Source organism: Eschrichtius robustus, chromosome 6, assembly GCF_028021215.1.
Source record: "Eschrichtius robustus isolate mEscRob2 chromosome 6, mEscRob2.pri, whole genome shotgun sequence".
Classification (NCBI taxonomy): Eukaryota; Metazoa; Chordata; class Mammalia; order Artiodactyla; family Eschrichtiidae; genus Eschrichtius; species Eschrichtius robustus.
This window is the reverse complement of record NC_090829.1, coordinates 113,973,079-113,991,288: the sequence shown is the minus strand read 5'-3', so window position 1 is coordinate 113,991,288 and position 18,210 is coordinate 113,973,079.

Genomic DNA, 18,210 nt, shown 5'->3' with positions numbered 1-18,210 from the left:
AAAATATTTCCCTAACTTGATTATCTCTCCACCTTGTTATCACTCTCTTTCTCATTTTCCTTCACTTCTTTGCAACCAGTGATTCTTGAGACCATTGTAACCTGACTTGTATTTTATCACCCTACTGTTAATGCTCTTATAAAGGTTACCAATAACTTCCTAATTTCCAAATCTATGGAGGATTTTCTGTCCTTATCTCACTTGATTTTTCTGGAATATTTGAAACTTACCATCATGCTCTCCCTTCTAAAAATTTCTTACCATTGACTTTTGGGGAAAACCTCTTCTGATTATTCTATAATCTCTCTGGTTAACGCTTTGGTTGCTCTGTGTCAATCTCTTTGGTAGGCTTTTATTTAAAACCCATTCTTTTGTTCTTTGTTCTCTTTTTATTTTAGAATTCTTCCTGCTCTCTCTCCCTTACACTCATGGCTTCCAGTGAGCTAATGTGATAACATCAGTGGCCCCAAATCTTCACCTCCAGCTTACCTTTACATCTGCTTTCACCTTACTCTGGGTATTTGTGTAATAGAGAAGGGCACAGGTGTAAAATATTAAGTTAAAATCTTCAATTATGGACTTATGGAAAATGGGTTGTATAAATTATTAATAATAAGTAACACTTATGGAGTGGCTTGGTATGTGGCAAGGACTAAAGTATGAGTTGTAGACATTTTGTTATTACACTATGAAATAAGTTCCATAGCAGAGCCTCCTTTAAGCCTTCAATTGTTGAGAAATGAATGAGGAAACAATGATTGAATGAATATTTAGTATTCTAGGAAATGATCATCTAATCTCTTCCAGAAAACTGAAAACATGATCTTCTGGAAATATTGGAAAGGTATACTGAAAAGATCTCTTGTAGGATTTATTGAACTGGTTGGCTTGGAGAGCCACCTGGTGGTAAGAGAATATGTGAAGAAAGGTGGAGCTTGCCCTGAGCCTAAAATCGCATCCCCTGGGAGGTATACTGCTTTACCTAGAATGATTAAGGCCAGAACTGTTAGGATATGACTATATCTCATACAGGATTCTGCTCTTACAACTTTGCTGTACCAGCTTATCTGATTTTCCTTACACGTTTTCAGAAAAACATAATTATTTTCCTGTGGGTTTATTTAATTTACCAACCTGGCAGTAGATACTCAGAATTGGGAGAAGAGATGCATGAGAGTGACGTATGTAAAAACAAAACAAACCAAAATGACGGTTGAGCTTATCCCATCAGAGGGTTAGAGATGGGGACAATAATGGCACAAGTTGCTGCTAAGAGCCTCCTTCCCTTCCTTGTCTCCCATCTTTCTACTGTCTGATGTGGTTTCAGAGTGAATTATTGCCTAAAAACATTCAGCTTCTTGGTGTATGCCAGAGATAGGTTCAGAATTGTCCATAAAAAAAAGTGAGTCAGGAGACCCCAGAGGATTTCTTTTAAGATGTAAGAATGAAAGGCCAATAAACAAACAAACAAGCTTTTACTACATGATGCTAAGATAATAAAAAATCCCCAAATCTCAGTGGTTCTCAATAGTATACATTTCTCATTCATGTGACATGTGGATGGTGGCTGTAGTTCTATTCTGTTCCAGAATGGAATGCTTCTCAACCCACAACTCAGGCTGAAGGGAAAGTTCAAATATGAGACAGGTTATTCCTGTGGCAGAGGGAAAAGACCAAGAGATCTCAAAGACACTCTCACTGGCTCTTAAAGCTCCTTCTCAGAGCCAGCGTTGGTCTCTTTCCCTCATATTTCGTTGGATAAAACATGTCACATGGCCAAGCCTGATACTGATGGAGATGTACATATACTCTCACTTAAGAAGTAGATATATACTAAGTGTAACATGATTTATTGTCCAAACCAGGACAATGTTGAGAGTGAAAATATTTTTCAATAATTAAGCCAGGACAATAGGCATAAATTGGGATTGTCCTGGCAAACTTGGATATATTGTCACCTTCTTATAATCCTCTTACAGGGGAAAAATGAGCAGATAATTGAGAATAATTGAGTCGATCACAAGCTTTGATTAAAAGACATGGCAAATACATATGGATACATACACTTGGGCCGAGGAAAGCAAGGGAAAGCAGGCAGGAAGAAAGACTAGATCAGGTGCATCAGGAAGCTAGATATTAGCCTGGGGCTGTGAGATCTTTCCTGAAATAGAGGTCAAGACAAAGGATGATGAACCCAGAGTAGTTCAATTTAACTGTCCTGCTTCTCAAAAGATCAGCAATGGTAAGAAAAGGAGAGTCTGGGTGCCATTTCTCTGGCCTCAGTGGTTGAGTCACCTGCCCTGGGGCTCAAGGCCTTGGTGGGAGAGGACAAGAGGGCATAGAGGATCCAGGTTTGTTAGTTCTGCGATTGCAAGTGTTTAATATGTAAAACAAAATGTTTATTCAATTACATCCCCAAGCGAGATAAATTGGAATCATTTACAATGAGAGAGATTGAAGAATTAAGATAAATATAGAAAAAAACCACAAATCTTATGGGTCTAGGCTATTTTTTAAAAAATTAGGGATTCAAAATATAACAGAGATTAATTACCTGGATGATATGCAGATTGATATGGAGTGGAATAGTGATAACAGCATGCGAGGGAAGATCAATTAGCCAACCAATGAATTAGAAGTTAACATATTTCTATTGCTAAAATTTGATTCTAATCAAATTAATGTTTCTTAGCTCAGAAATAGTTTTAAAGCATGAACATAAAAGCAATCCTGAGCCATTTAAAAGCAAGTACTTTTTTGTGACAAAAAATATTTTTGAGTGAGAAGATTAAAATCAAACTTTTTCTTTTAGGATGTAGTACAAAAATATGTGGTTTAAAGAAGAGATACGTAGTTAATAAATGAAATTCTCTAGACAACAATTCACAGTGTTGAAGAGAGAATATGTATTTCAGATATTCTCTAGACATTAGTGGTTGTCACTGAACAAAGCGACACACTTTGTTGTCACACTTTGATCTTAATACTACTGTATCATTTTTTTGACCCCATTCAAAGAGCAAACCTAAATAGCTGGTGGCCTTGGGAAAGCATCACCCCCTGTTTCAATTGTTCCTTTACTAACTGCAGTATTTAATTACATTAGTTTTCTTTTTTTTTAATAAATTTATTTATTTTATTTTTGGCTGCGTTGGGTCTTCATTGCTGAGTGTGGGCTTTCTCTAGTGGTGGCGAAAGGGGGCTACTCTTCATTGCGGAACACGGACTCGAGACACGCGGGCTTCAGTAGTTGTGGCGGGCAGACTTCAGTAGCTGTGGCACGCGGGCTTAGTTGCTCCGTGGCATGTGGGATCTTCCCGGACCAGGGCTCGAACCATGTGCCCTGCGTTGGCAGGAGGATTCTTAACCACTGCGCCACCAGGGAAGCCCTAATTACATTAGTTTTCTATTCTTAAATGTGTCCCAAGAACATGCGATTTAATTTTTTTGTCATTTCTTTATGCACTTCAAAGAAAGCACTATATTGCCTTAAATATGTACATATTTATTCAGAAACTATATTTAAAAACAGTGTTCTTAGTGATTCCTATTAATGAAATAGTGGAAATTTCCTGAGGTAAAAAATACTTATTTGGAAATTGTTGGTGTAAAAAGTTTGCTGTTTTAACCACAAGGTGGCAGAATAAGCTAGGTGCTCCATGTGTCTTTTCAAATTGCTCAAAGTATCTTCAGACACATAGTTCTATCAGATTCAGATGAAAGATGCTGAAATAAGTGTACGATGTGCCTTCATTGACCTGGATATGTGTGTAAGACAAGTGACTATATAAGTAACAGCTTTTGAAAGAAGTTAAAACAACTGAATGTTCTTTCATATTGTCAAGACAAATCACATTCAAAAGGTATTTTAAAGTTGGTTTCTAGTAAACATTCGAGTTGCTTCCAAATAGACACTTTCTCATAGCAGACTTTTTAACACTGTGACCATATTTGGCCTCCTGCACTGTGAATCCAGGGACTTGTTCTCTCCACAGTCTGTTCCTGAGATCACACAGAAGATGCCCAGGGAGGTGCAACCAAAAGATGTCTTGAACCTCTGTGCCAGTAGAGAGAGGCAGCTATCTTCCTCCCTCCCCCTACCCAACACTATTGTTTGTGGAAGCATAAAACACACACTTACCTTTGGAAACTAATCCAAAGGAAGTAACATAATTATCCTAAAATAATAAAAGAAACTATAATTTATCATAACCTCCAATATGGTCAAATATACAAAGTTAACAACACTACGGTCAAGATGTCATCTACTAGCATATTTAAGTGCATCTGAGGCAATGTTACTCTGAAGAAATCATAATTGAATAGTTGTCTTGGTATAATAAATGCTGAGTTCCGTATTTTAATAACTTGCTGGCAATTGTATTGCTAGAAGGAAATCCAACCTTCTTCAAATGGCATTCAAGACCCTTTGTTATCTGTTATTCTTAGGCAATCATTCTCTATATTTATCTAAGCAGACCATGGCCTTTTACACTACTGTCTTTGCCAAGACTCTTGCTTCTTGGAGTGTCCTTTCTTCCTCTGTTCCTGCAACAGGCAAGTTGCCATTTGTCCTTCAAGAAATGACTCAAGATATCATCTCTCTGAAATCTCTCCTGAACTGTGCTTTGAAAGTGGAAATAATATTTTCCTCTTTTGCAATCTTAGAATCATTGTATCAATCTTCATCACTTTGATCATTTAATTCTACTTGCTTTTGTACATTTATGCCTACCCAAGGAGAGGAACCTGATCTCATCAGTTTTGTATCTCATGCCTACTGGGGAGATGTAAAACAGAAGGGGCACTCAATAAGCCCTTTGGTGAAGGAATGAAGGAGCCAATAACACCTATAAATTCATGCAGCAAGTAGCTCAATGTAAATCTACATTATCATTTCTATTTGAAGATGACATTTATACTCAAAGAAGACTATGCTTTTAGAGTTTATCTTTAGTTGATTTATTTTTATATTAAATTCAGAAAAAACCTTCAAATTGTGTTTAAATTGTAGAGCACAAATTTTTGTGCCATTATCCTTCAACTCCTCACATCCTCTGAAGTCATACATATAAAAAAATTCAGCATATTAAAATTGGAATTTGAATAACATATCCTGTGGAGATTATTGCTCCTAAGTACAAAACTTTAGTATTTTCTTAACATTTCGAGTAAACAAACACCTATTAAATCCATAAAACGATAAAGGTGATGTGCCAGGTATACCTTACATCAAATAAATAACATTTTATACTTATTCTGTGGACAGTAGACCTGACCGAAATGGTTTTAAAAGAAAATTATCTGATATTTATGTCCTTAAAACAAGCTCAGCTTGACCATAATGGGGGGGGGGGGTTCATAAAAAGTAGTTAAGCACAACATTTATCCATATAAACTGGATAACATTAATAGACTTAATCCTTTAGTCAAAAAAAAAAAAAAAAAGTCTCAATGACATTCGTTTTAAGATAACTGAAAACACAGACCTTGCATTTTTCATGCAAAAGTGTCCAGGAGAAGAGACTCCACCAAGAGAATGTTAGAACACTGACTCTACAATCAGAAAAGCAGTCAGGATTACTTCAGAACTGTGGGTACACTCTGCTGTCCAGGAAAACTATGCCTCTCATAAACTTATTTCAGTATCTGGGGATATGTGGTTTGATATTTAGATTTCTGGAGGGGATTTAACATTTTGACAAGGTAATCTACACCATCGATGGCATCAGTTACCCGCCTGAAAAGACTTTTTCATGACAAGAAGGAAGAGATACCTAAAGTCACCAAACAGAAAAGGAGTTTGGGATCAGCATTAGAACGTTGGTCAGGGTAGGATTGAATACTCCCACTCACTTTCCTCCATTTGATGTGCATGCGTGTATGTGTGAGTGTGTGAGTACCAGCATTATTTAAACCTTTTTAATATGATAAATGAATATGTAAGATTTAAATGTTAATTATATATTTCTTAAATAGAATTTTAAAATTCCATTTAGAAAGCATATTTTAGGCATAAAATTTAACACTCTACATATATACACATCTAAAGAGTCAAAAATTAGCTCTGTAATTTTTACTAAGCGATTGAGTGTATATAGAAAAAAGTAAAGAGTTGATAGCTTCCACTTGAATCAGATGAACTACTATCATAAAAATGAAAAATATGAATAGTTGTGAACGGGTATGGCTACACTTTGTTGAAGATGAATTATTTTCTATGTTACAATTGATAAATACTGTTCAAGTAACAATTCTAAGGGATTTCCAGGTTTTATTTTTTTTTAAGCTAAGAACAGCATATGTCTTAATAACTTCAAAATTATTTAAAAACTGGGAACAAAGCAAAGAAGAAACTGGATTCATCTTAAGTTAACCATATTTTGTTAAATTGATCTATGTATATTGATCTATGTATATGTATCTCTCAAACCAGACTTTAATGGTCTTCAAAAATGGGGAACATATCTTATGCATTTTGTATTGTAATGGTTGGACATAAAGGTGTATAACATATTTTTAACTGAATTAAAACAAAACCTGTACCTCCAGTAACACCAAGTACTAACTTCTGTTATTCCTCTGGTCATATATGACATTCTACAGATTTCAGACTAGTAGCTATTAAATCTATTTGGACATCTGTCATAAAAATTCTCAAGCATTGAACAGAAAAATATCCCTTTTCTAACTTATATTCTTCATTTGTTGCCAATGCAATCCCAATTTCTTTAATGAAAAAGATTCATATTATTTATCATATATTTATCGTATTTGTCAATATAATAAAAATTGGAGAAAGCAATATTTTTTTAACGTTTTTATTGGAGTATAATTGCTTTACAATGGTGGGTTAGTTTCTGCTTTACAACAAAGTGAATCAGTTATACATATACATATATATCCTCATATCTCTTCCCTCTTGCGTCTCCCTCCCTTCTACCTTACCTATCCCACCCTTCTAGCTGTTCACAAAGCACTGAGTTGATTACCCTGTGCTATGCGGCTGCTTCCCACTAGCTATCTATCTTACATTTGGTCGTGTATATATGTCCATATATACACTACCACTCTCTCACTTTATCCCAGCTTACCCTTTCACCTCTCCGTGACCTCAAGTCCATTCTCTAGTAGGTCTGCATCTTTATTCCCGTCTTGCCCCTAGGTACTTCATGACCATTTTTTTGTTTGTTTGTTTTTAGATTCCATATATATGTGTTAGCATACTGTATTTGTTTTTCTCTTTCTGACTTACTTCACTCTGTATGACAGACACTAGGTCCATCCACCTCACTACAAATAACTCAATTTCGTTTCTTTTTATGGCTAATATTCCATTGTATATATGTTCCACATCTTCTTTATCCATTCATCTATCGATGGACACTTAGGTTGCTTCCATGTCCTGGCTATTGTAAATAGAGCTGAAATGAACATTGTAGTACATGACTCTTTTTGAATTATGGTTTTCTCAGGGTGTACGCCCAATAGCGGGATTGCTGGGTCGTATGGTAGTTCTATTTTTAGTTTTTTAAGGAACCTCCATACTGTTCTCCATAGTGGCTGTATCAATTTACATTCCCACCAACAGTGCAAGAGGGTTCCCTTTTCTCCACACCCTCTCCAGCATTTATTGTTTGTAGACTTTTTGATGATGGCCATTCTGACTGGTGTGAGATGATATCTCACTGTAGTTTTGATTTGCATTTCTCTAATGATTAATGATGTTGAGCATTCTTTCATGTGTTTGTTGGCAATCTGTATATCTTCTTTGGAGAAATGTCTATTTAGGTATTTGGCCTATTTTTGGATTGGGTTGTTTGTTTTTAGATATTGAGCTGCATGAGCTGCTGGTAAATTTTGGAGATTAATCCTTTGTCAGTTGCTTCATTTGCAAATATTTTCTCCCATTCTGAGGGTTGTCTTTTCATCCTGTTTATGGTTTCCCTTGCTGTGCAAAAGCTTTTAAGTTTCATTAGGTCCCATTTGTTTATTTTTGTTTTAATTTCCATTTCTCTAGGAGGTGGGTCAAAAAGAATCTTGCTGTGATTTATGTCATAGAGTGTTCTGCCTATGTTTTCCTCTAAGAGTTTGATAGTGTCTGACCTTACATTTAGGTCTTTAATCCATTTTGAGTTTATTTTTGTGTATGGTCTTAGGGAGTGTTCTAACTTCATTCTTTTACATGTAGCTGTCCAGTTTTCCCAGCACCACTTATTGAAGAGGCTGTCTTTTCTCCACTGTATATTCTTGCCTCCTTTATCAAAGATAAGGTGACCATATGTACGTGGGTTTATCTCTGGACTTTCTATCCTGTTCCATTGATCTATATTTCTGTTTTTGTGCCAGTACCGTACTGTCTTGATTACTGTAGCTTTGTAGTATAGTCTGAAGTCAGGGAGCCTGATTCCTCCAGCTCCGTTTTTCTTTCTCAAGATTGCTTTGGCTATTCGAGGTCTTTTGTGTTTCCATACAAATTGTGAAATTTTTTGTTCTAGTTCTGTGAAAAATGCCAGTGGTAGTTTGATAGGGACTGCATTGAATCTGTAGATTGCTTTGGGTAGTTTAGTCATTTTCACAATGTTGATTCTTCCAATCCAAGAACATGGTATATCTCTCCATCTGTTTGTATCATCTTTAATTCCTTTCATCAGTGTCTTATAATTTTCTGCATACAGGTCTTTTGTCTCCTTAGGTAGGTTTATTCCTAGGTATTTTACTCTTTTTGTTGCAATGGTAAATGGGAGTGTTTTCTTCATTTCACTTTCAGATTTTTCATCATTAGTGTATAGGAATGCAAGAGATTTCTGTGCACTAATTTTGTATCCTGCTACTTTACCAAATTCACTGATTGGCTCTAGTAGTTTTCTGGTAGCATCTTTAGGATTCTCTATGTATAGTATCATGTCATCTGCAAACAGTGACAGCTTTACTTCTTTCCGATTTGGATTCCTTTTATTTCTTTTTCTTCTCTGATTGCTGTGGCTAAAACTTCCAAAATTATGTTGAATAATAGTGGTGAGAGTGGGCAACCTTGTCTTGTTCCTGATCTTATGGGAAATGGTTTCAGTTTTTCACCACTGAGGATGATGTTGGCTGTGGGTTTGTCATATATGGGTTTTATTATGTTGAGGTAAGTTCCTGCTATGCCTACTTTCTGGAGGGTTTTTATCATAAATGGGTGTTGAATTATGTCGAAAGCTTTCTCGGCATCTATTGAGATGATCATATGGTTTTTCTCCTTCAATTTGTTAATATGGTGTATCACATTGATTGATTTGTGTATATTGAAGAATCCTTGCATTCCTGGGATAAACCGCACTTGATCATGGTGTAGGATCCATTTTTTTTTAAGCTATTTTAAAATTTTATTTATTTATTTATTTATTTATCACTGTGTTGGGTCTTCGTTTCTGTGCGAGGGTTTTCTCTAGTTGCGGCAAGCGGGGTCCACTCTTCATCGCGGTGCGCGGACCTCTCACTATCGTGGCCTCTTTTGTTGCGGAGCACAGGCTCCAGACGCGCAGGCTCAGTAATTGTGGCTCACGGGCCTAGTTGCTCCATGGCATGTGGAATCTTCCCAGACCAGGGCTTGAACCCGTGTCCCCTGCATTGGCAGGCAGATTCTCAACCACTGCGCCACCAAGGAAACCCCTGTATGATCCTTTTAATGTGCTGTTGGGTTCTTTTTGCTAGTATTTTGTTGAGGATTTTTGCATCTATGTTCATCAGGGATATTGGCCTGTAGTTTTCTTTCTTTGTGATATCTTTGTCTGGTTTTGGTATCAGGGTGATGGTGGCCTTGTTGAATGAGTTTGGGAGTGTTCCTCCCTCTGCTATATTTTGGAAGAGTTTGAGAAGGATAGGTGTTAGCTCTTCTCTACATGTTCGATAGAATTCGCCTGTGGAGCCATCTGGTCCTGGGCTTTTGTTTGTTGGAACATTTTTAATCACAGTTTCAATTTCAGTGCTTGTGATTGGTCTGTTCATATTTTCTATTTCTTCCTGGTTCAGTCTCAGAAGGTTGTGCACAAATTCTTAGAAATTGAATTTGTCCATTTCTTCCAGGTTGTCCATTTTACTGGCATATACTTGCTTGTAGTAATCTCTCATGATCCTTTGTATTTCTGCAGTGTCAGTTGTTACTACTTCCTTGTCATTTCTAATTCTGTTGATTTGAGTCTTTTCCCTTTTTTTTCTTGATGAGTCTGGCTAATGGTTTATCAATTTTGCTTATCTTCTCCAAGAAACACCTTTTAGTTTTATTAATCTTTGCTATCATTTCCTTCATTTCTTTTTCATTTATTTCTGATATGATCTTTATGATTTCTTTCCTTTTGCTAACTTCGGGGTTTTTTTGTTCTTCTTTCTCTAATTGCTTTAGGTGTAAGGTTAGGTTGTTTATTTGAGATGTTTCTTGTTTCTTAAGGTAAGATTGTATTGCTATAATCTTCCCTCTTAGAACTGCTTTTGCTGTATCCCATAGGTTTTGGGTCTTTGTGTTTTCATTGTCATTTGTTTCTAGGTATTTTTTGATTTCCTCTTTGATTGCTTCAGTGACCTCTTGGTTATTAAGTAGTGTATTGTTTAGCTTCCATGTGTTCGTATTTTTTACAGATTTTTTCCTGTAATTGATATCTAGTCTCATAGCATTGTGGTCAGAAAATCTGCTTGATACAATTTCAATTTTCTTAAATTTACCAAGGCTTGACTTGTGACCCAAGATATGATCTATCCTGAAGAATGTTCCATGAGCACTTGAGAAGAAAGTGTATTCTGTTGTTCTTGGATGGAGTGTCCTATAAATATCAATTAAGTCCATCTTGTTTAATGTATCATTTAAAGCTTGTGTTTCCATATTTATTTTCATTTTCAATGATCTGTCCATTGGTAAAAGTGGGGTGTTAAAGTCCCCTACTATGATTGTGTTACTGTTGATTTCCCCTTTTATGGCTGTTAGCATTTGCCTTATGTATTGAGGTGCTCCTATGTTAGGTGCATAAATATTTACAACTGTTATATCTTCTTCTTGGATTGATCCCTTGATCATTTTGTAGTGTCCTTCTTTGTCTCTTTTAATAGTCTTTGTTTTAAAGTCTATTTTGTCTAATATGAGAATTGCTACTCCAGCTTTCTTTTGATTTCCATTTGCATGGAATATCTTTTTCCATCCCCTCACTTTCAGTCTGTATGTGTCCCTAGGTCTGAAGTGGGTCTCTTGTAGACAGCATATATTTGGGCCGTGCTTTTGTATCCATTCAGCCAGTCTATGTCTTTTGGTTGGAGCATTTAATCCATTTACATTTAAGGTAATTATCAATATGTATGTTCCTATTACCATTTTCTTAATTGTTTTGGGTTTGTTATTGTAGGTCTTTTCCTTCTCTTGTGTTTCCTGCCTAGAGAATTTCCTTTAGCATTTGTTGTAAAGCTGGTTTGGTGGTGCTGAATTCTCTTAGCTTTTGCTTTTCTGTAAAGGTTTTAATTTCTCCGTCAAATCTGAATGAGATCCTTGCTGGATAGAGTAATCTTGGTTGTAGGGAGAAAGCAATATTAAATGTAGAAGTGTTTTATTAAAGTGTCCACTAGAAGGAGATGGCATTGAAATTTTTAAGCTATAACACATAAGCTATAGTGAGTGATTCTTTTTTAAATAATTAAATAATTTAAAAACTTAATTGCAGTGATTATTATTGAAGTTACTGTGAAAGATAAGAAGAATTTCCAGTTCTACCATGACAATACAATAATTATACCCTTTGGTATGTATATTTTCTGACAATTTTGTACTTGTATAATTTTATTTTACATACATATCTTATCAATAATAACAACATTTATTTTTCATCATTTTTTTCCTAAGCATCAGAGACAATTTTTTACTTAAAAAAATAAGTTTTATGTGTTGAGTTTCTTTAGAATCCCATGTTCATTTCAAGGCTTTTACTCTCTGTTAATTTTCTCACTTAAAATGTGCCACTAATAACAAAGTGCCTCCAGATTTTTTGCATTAGTCCCAATGAAATCTCAGAGATAACTTAGAAGAGTATGTTTATTAAAATTCCCTTCCCCGAGATAATTTCAAATGACAGAAACCTTAAGAGGGCAGCTGTTGTATCTTCTAATTGGAAAAACGTACGTAAATGCAAAATGTTTTAAAGTATCTTGAATCTTATCGTTTACTTAAAATTTAAAAATCATGTAATGTTTAAAATTAATGTTAGTTTACATATATTGCAGAAAGAACTGAACAAAAAGGGGAAAATATACCCTTTAAGAGTTTCTATGCTCTTGGGCAATAAAGGCACAGAGAAAAGTTATACGTGGGTTAAAAACCTGGCTCTGTACTAGCTTTGTGACCATTTTGCAAGTGCTTATATGTGGTAATTGAGATGAACTATGTCATGAATTAGGTGTAATAACACCTTGTAGAGAGGATTGTTAAATTCAAGAAAACCATAAGTAAAGTTAATAACACAGTGCTTACCAAGTAGCAGGTATTTTAAAAAGTGGCAACAAGTATCATATGCTCTCTGTTACCTGAATATATATGCCATTTGATTTCAATGATTCTGTTAAGAAACAAAAGTTCAGAGATGATGGTTTACTTGCATTTAATAACAAATGAACACAAACTTTGTATCTCGGAGTTTGTGATTTAAAACCCATACCACGAATGCCTTTACAATTCATGAGAACGCTATTTTTGTCTAACTATTCACTGATCTAGTGACTTAGGTAGATTTTCTACTTTTAAGGGCTTTAATTTGTAAAATAAGGAGATTCAATTCAGTAACCTCTTGCAATTATGATTCTAAAGAATTAAGATAAATCTAGAAGATAAAAACAAACCCAGTTTTTAAAAATGTGTGAACCAACACTACGGATTTTTCCCCATGTTGCATTCTAACAGGTTGTCTAAATATGACAAAAATTTTACCTAGTCTAAGTATGAACTGGGGTTTACCACTCTTCCTATGCATTGAAATCAATTTTCTTCTGAATCCACAGGACGTTTCCATGCATAACTTACATGAAACCTAAGGGTAATTATTTGAAGAAATCAGTCTTATAGTTGCCTGGGAATATATTCCAAAACCAAATTGAATAGATACTGCATTATTTAATTTTTCTCAAATAAATCCATTCAACAAGAATCACATTTTTCCCATACAGATAAACTGAGGACTATAGCTTAATGTTCATTTCATCATTTGATTTTTTGTAACGTTAGACTAAACTTTCAAAAAATTTTAGAAAGTCTTTACCGATAATTAAAAAGAACACTTTGCTTAAAGTACTATAAGACATGTTATTATAATCTGATTCAGGTGTGGCAGATATTTACACTCATGTGTGAGTAAAATAACGGGGCACCACTCCACATTTATATTAAAACAAATGAATGAATAGCAACAGATTAATTATGCTAAATCATAAAGTTCTTTTGTATCCCATTTTAGTAATCAGAGATCTTACTGACCTTATATCTGTTTTTTTGTTTGTTTGTTTGTTTGTTTTACTTTTTGCTTTGCTTGCCTTCATTGTTTCACTTTATGGAAAATGCTTTCTGGGTTATCATACGAACTTTAGTTTTCATAACATTGCCGTGAGATTTGGATTAAATAAATTCACATGAAAATGTATTAATCCCTGTTTCTGGCAATATAAAAGACCACTGTACTTGCTTCGTCTACATTTTTCACTGTTTGGAATACCTTTGGTAGACAGCAAAATAAATATGCATATACAAATAGGTGTGATTTTATCAAAACATTGCACATTCAAATATTGAAACCGCTTTGGTTATTACAACAAAGCAGCTAAAGCCTTCAGTCTCAGCACTGAGAATCTTTCATGTTTTTAATGGGAATTTGAGACCCAAAGCTTAGTATTTACTATCTCTATCAGTATTTGAATCATTGCAACAGTTATTGTCTGTTGAAATAAACGAGGTTCCTGCTCCTAGATAGCTTCCTAGGCCAAATGACAAGGCTCAGAATGATGCTCATTTATAAGCATGTAATTTAAAAATCGGTTAAAAGAAAAGAGCCTCATGTTTTTCCTGATAGAATTCAATGTCTTTTGGAAATATTGTCAGTGATACAGTTGAATGTCCCAACCATAGAAATGTGGAGAAATATCTTGATATTATAAAGGAGAAACAACTATCTTTCTGGAATATCCTATTTAAAAAAAAATTATGATAAGCCTTCTTTTTTTTTTTTAAATTAATTAATTTATTTATTTCTGGCTGTGTTGGGTCTTCGCTTCTGTGCGAGGGCCCTCTCCGGCCGTGGCGAGCGGGGGCCACTCTCTATCGCGGTCGCGGGCCTCCCACCGTCGCGGCCCCTCCCGCTGCGGAGCACAGGCTCCAGACGCGCAGGCTCAGCAGCTGTGGCTCACGGGCCCAGGTGCTCCGCGGCACGCAGGATCCTCCCAGACCAGGGCTCGAACCCGTGTCCCCTGCACTGGCAGGCAGACTCCCAACCACTGCACCACCAGGGAAGCCCCTATGATAAGCCTTCTTTACATATTATGTATTTAAGACACATAATACCTCCATTATGCATGATTAAATGCATAAAATTATTTCTGCAACACATACTTGAGCTCAATAACAGTAATGCCATTTCATAACACCTTTTGTTGGTTTTTAGACAATGCCTTGTAGAACTTAACCGACGGTTTAATATTCTGTGGTCTCTATTTATATGTCATATATAGCAACAAGTAGGCTTTTTACTTTTAATAATGTCTTACCTAAAGATATTTTGAGAAAGGTCACTTCTTATTAGGGATATTATTTAACAAGAAAGAATTCAAAGTTTGGGTAGGATTTAAGGAAAACTGAGCATTGGATCAAAATGAGTTAACTAAAAAACCATGAAAATTTCTATAGAAATCAAGTCATAGTAGTAAAAATGTATTATTGATTGTAATATAATAAGTTAATGTATTAAAATCTTCTAATAATAAATTTTAATTAATAGATTCATGATGTACCTCTTTATTTGCATTTATAGAGAAAATGTAATTGTTTGTCATTGTAAGGTAAAATAGTTTAGGACATGGGGTGGATACTTGGAGAATCCTCCCTTCCTTACCAACCTAACCAAGGAAATATCTTTGTTCATGTAAAGGTAAAACTCTCACGTTATACTTTGCTTTAACATAATAGTATAAAATAACATAACACATAATAAAATTGCTATAAAATAACAAAATTTTTCATTCATAATCTCAAACTTTCTCTAATCTAAAACAGAACTATTTTAATATTACATTTTATTATTGTCAAAACACTCACAGCACTGATATTTTTTCTGGTCAATTTTGCCTCCTAGGCACCTTTTAAATTCATCCACTCTTAGTAAACTCTCCCACGACTACTCTGGTCAAAGCTGGGTCATGTCTATAGTAGTTTCCTTGATGACTTGGCCTCCACTCTAGCCCCTTACTGAGCAGTCAGAATGATCTTTTTGAATTGCAAATGTTTAACTCACCCACAACTCACACCCTCCAACCACACAAACACAAACATCCTTCCATGGATTTTCATTTTTCTTGGAATAAAGATAGAAGACCTCTACATAGCTTACCTGATCTTGCATGATATGTCCTCAATTACTCTCTACCCTCATTTTGCAGAACACAGCCCTTCTTTCTGCTCAGCCACACCAGCTAAATTTCACTTCCTCAAATGCATCATTCTTCCTCCTCCCAAATGTTTTTTTTTTTTTTTCTTTTTTAAAATTTTTAAATTTTTGGCTACATTGGGTCTTCATTGCTGTGCAGGCTTTCTCTGGTTGTGTGAGCGGCAGCTACTCTTTGTAGCAGTGCGCAGGCTTACCATTGTGGTGGCTTCTCTTGTTGCAGAGCACAGGCTCTAGGCAAGCAGGCTTCAGTAGTTGTAGCATGTGGGCTCAGTTGTTGAGCTGGCTTCAGTAGTTGCAGCATGCGGGCCCTAGAGCACGTGGGCTTCAGTAGTTGCACCACACGGGCTCAGCAGTTGTGGCTCGCGGGCTCTAGAGAGCAAGCTCAGTAGTTGTGGCGCAACAGCTTAGCTGCTCCACGGCATGTGGGATCTTCCCAGACCAGGGATCAAACCCGTGTCCACTGCATTGGCAGGCAGATTCTTAACCACTGTGCCACCAGGGAAGTCCCGCCAAATGTTATTTGTGTATATTGCTGCCTTTACCTGGAAACTCTTCCTTGAGCAGTCACCCAAACTTTTTTATTATTCATCAGATCAGAATTCATATCTCTAGGAAATCCTTCCTTGATGGCTCCATTGTGGTTGGTGTCTTTTGTTTTCTACTTGCATGTCAGCAGACATGCTCTGCAGTGAACTGAATGTTTGTGTTCCTCCAAAATTCATATGTTGAAATCCTAATCCATAATGTGATGGTGTTAGGAGATGGGACTCTTGGGAGGTTGATTAGGTCATAAGGGTGAAGTCCTCATGAATGGGATTAATTCCCTTATAAAAGAGACCCTACAGAGCTCTTTAGCTCTTCTTTTCATATGTAAGGATACAGTTAGAAGGTGATCATCTATGAACCAGAAAGTGGGTCCATACCAGACATCAAATGTGCTGGCAAATTGATCTTGGACTTCTTAGCCTTTAGAACTGTAAGAAAGATACATTTGTTGTTTAAGCTACCTAGTCCATGGAATTTTTGCTCCACAACAGGCCAAGTGGACTAAGCCCCTGTTCTTCATAGTACTTATACCTCCAGTTGACATCAATTTGTATGATCTATTGATTAATTTTTCCATAAGTCCTAATCTTTTTAAGAATAGGAACCAGTAGTAGTCATGGTAGGTGCTCAGTAAATATACTGAATGAAATTAATGAAATATTATCTAGCAGCTATGTAAATGCTTGACATAAAACTTTAACAAATTGAAATAATGTAAGCTTTTATCTATGTCTTAATATTTAGATGTACACACACGACATGAATATAAAGGTACGAAACTTGAAACTCTAGTAAATATCACAAATTGATCCTTGACCTCTGTTTTGTGTTTTCTACAGGAATTTATAATCCCAGTGCCTAGCTCAGTAGATTGGAAGAATTAGACCCTCCTTTATTCAATATGTAAACACTTTATAATAAATATGGTATTTGCCTTAAGAATGGCATATTGAACTAGGAAAATCAAACTCCAAGCATGAAACATTAACCATGCTATGGGTTTGAAAGCATAAATCAAAAGTTATCACTAGGGAAAGATCAGAATTATCATCAGATAAGTTGCATAGACAATAGACACAGGAGAACTGAGAGGAAATAAAGAGTTTTAGAACTTGAGAAGGTGGTATGCTGGATAGAGACCTCGAGATCTGTTCTGAAATACCAAGACGTTTGACTGGCATTGGATTTTTAGTTAAGGTGGATGGTGTATGAATAGAGGGTTTGACTAGAGCTAAGGTAAGGAGATGCTGGTTGACTCTGGAAGGGAATTTGAGTGATATAATTTGACTTTGCCCTGAAGGCGATGAGAGTTTTTCAGGGGTTTTTGGTTTGGATAGTACAAATTAGATGAGAGAGAGAGACTGACAGACTACTTCAATAATTCAGTATGAAGTGAAGGTCGTTACAGTATAGCAGGACGAACGAAGGAGAGGGGATAACTGGAACATACTAGAACCAACAGGAAAAGGAGAATGACATCCACTGAACCCTTAAAACACAAGTTGGCTCCAAAGCTTTATGCTTACTATATTTTCCCAAATAAAGGTTAAAGAAAGATAAATTCCATTATAGATTTATTATAAAATGACCAGGCATACAAGTAGAACCATTTAGCAAGTAACTGAAAAAATGAATCCAAAAATTGGTAAATAGGTCAGGAGTGACTATTATTAAACTCAATATGAATCCAGAATTTCTCAAACTTTAGAACTGTTAAAGAGAGAAGACCATCAGGCGGTGCATATTTAAACCACTGATATTTACTTATATACTGCACAAACATATCCAAATACAAATGCACATCTCTGATCTTCTCTGCATCCTGAACTACCATCAAAAAAACTTAGAATTTTAAGAGTCTACAGGTTCAGAGAAAGAGGAAACAAGGAAGCAAAAATCAGGAACTGTTCAGAAAAGGGCTTGCTCTCAAACTCAGCCTCAAAATGATTATCTTCATCCCAGAAGCCATTTCACGCCATTATCTTACATTGTTAGAAATTCTATC